The following is a 2,426-nucleotide window of genomic DNA, read 5'->3' as shown; positions in this document are numbered from 1 at the left end:
TAAGCTCTGCGTTAGTTAGAGTTGCGTTCCACTCATATGATTGGTAAGTGAAATCAATTGACTCGCGTGCAAGTTCCCAAATTTATTTATTTATTTTTCCTCACGGCCGCACGCCAGAGAACCGGCACGGTGCCGAAATCCTTCAAGCCCTGACAATAATCTGGTGCAGTTTTCTGACTACGTCTTCCCCACAGTACACAAGCACTGGGGCGTTTAGTGAACAAAGTACAAACAGGATAGTGCAAAATGGTGTGCACTCACAGACAATGTAGTTCGCTTCATTGCTAAAGAACTGCTGCCCTTTAGAATCGTTGAAAAGCCGGAATTTTAACAAATGCACCCTCTCTCTCTCCCTCCCACTTCTTTGGTGCACACCTTGCTGTGGACAGACTGCAATTCACTTTCGGTTTATTTAAACAAAGTTTTACGCTGGAAAAATTAGTTTAAAAAAAAAAAAGGTATATGGCCTGTTGAGGCATTTGCTTCATCTCTTTGTGTCTGAGCCTAATGTTAAATATTTTGCAATTTTGTTTACATTTTATTTACTGTTTTTGATTGTGTTTGTTTTTTATTCAAGTGCATTTTTCGTTAACAGAGACTGAGCAACAATTTCTAGAACAATTTATCGTCCAGCATAATTTGTTATCGTAACAGGCCTAGCCCCAAGCTAAGCTTGAATGGCGGCACTATCTGGAGGTCTGCCTTAAAACGCCTGTTCTCTGCTGGATTACTCGCTTCAGAAGGGTTAAAAATCAGCAACTTACCCTCTTTAGCATTTAGCTTAGAGCAGAGCCATTGCAACTATAGAGGACCTTTGCTTAGCCATGTCATCTATTACTTTTACACACCGTTTAAAACCAGTTGACTGCAAAACCAGAAGAGTGTAGAAGTCTACAATCGCTTAAAAACTCCACCGTTACTCCATCAACTCTAACACACTCTTAAAGTGTATGTTGAAGACTATCTAAAAAGCCATTACCCATTACAATATGGACAATATTTAAGTGATAACACGTGAAAAACTGTGTGGTCATTATTTCATCCAACACTCATTGTCATAATAAGACTTATAATTCTCATGGAGTACTTGCTCCATCCTTTCCAGCATCCACTACAGGAAGCAACGCACACCAGGGTCTGTTTTCCTTTAATATCCGCTTCCAGTCTTACCACTGTTAACGAAAAATGTTGTGCTCATTTACCAGAAAAAGGCTGTGGTTCTACTGCAGTGTCTGGAATTGTTTTCCACTGAGTGTCAGCTTTAGATACAGAACTGAACTTAAGGCCAGCACTGGACTAATGAGTAATGTGTCTTTACAGAGGAGACTCAGATGAAGAACAACATTAGTGTTGTAAAGTTCAAAACAACTTTTTTGTCAGCCTAATAATGTTAATTTATGTGTGAAATCAATGAGTGTGAAGCAAGGTAAAAGATTTCTGAAATAATGTAATGTGAGACTGTGATAACATGTAAGCCATCTACTTCATACACTTGTTAAAGTTTGACATCTCTAACTAGGTCAACTCGTTTAAGTTGTTGAGGAAAAGGCTATCTTGAAAGCTGTGTTTATGATAGTTCTGACAATACTGTGTGTCCGTGATTGTGCTGCCAATCCCTCTACAACAAACCAATAACACCAGTTTACTGGTTCACGGTGAAAACACGGTCAAAAAGTACCCATTAGTCACTGTCACTTAGCGCTCAAATAAAAGCCACCAGGTCCCCTCGACCATTACTCTGAGCAGCTCTTTGAAGAAGAGGACAGGAGAGAACAGGCAGTACTGAACGATCAGCAGACTTCCTGCTTAACACAGGTCATTCAGACCTACTCTATTATATAAGGGTGTGTTGGACTGTGACTGTCAAGAGTGTGAGAATGTTAATAAATAAATACATACATGTAATTACATATATATATACATGTAAATACATATATATATATATATATATATATATACACAAATAACATCCATACCACACCACACACACCACACAACACACCATATACATACACTACCGTTCCAAAGTTTGGGTGACCCAAACAATTTTGTGTTTTCCTGAAAAGTCACACATATTCACCACCATACGTTGTGAAATGAATAGAAAATAGAGTCAAGACATTGACAAGGTTAAGAATAATGATTTGTATTGGAAATAAGATTTTTTTTACATCAAACTTTGGCTTTCTTGTCAAAGAATCCTCCATTTGCAGCAATTACAGCATTGCAGACCTTTGGCATTCAAGCCGTTAATTTGTTGAGGTAATCTGGAGAAATTGCACCCCACGCTCCGAAGCGCTCCACAAGTTGGATTGGGTGATGGTCAACTTCTCTTGCGTACCATACAGTCAAGCTGCTCCCACAACAGCTCAATGGGGTTCAGATCTGGTGACCTGCGCCACTCCATTACCGATAGAATACCAGCT

Source organism: Etheostoma spectabile, chromosome 6 (genome assembly GCF_008692095.1).
Source record: "Etheostoma spectabile isolate EspeVRDwgs_2016 chromosome 6, UIUC_Espe_1.0, whole genome shotgun sequence".
Lineage (NCBI taxonomy): Eukaryota > Metazoa > Chordata > Actinopteri > Perciformes > Percidae > Etheostoma > Etheostoma spectabile.
Note: the sequence above shows the minus strand (reverse complement) of the source record.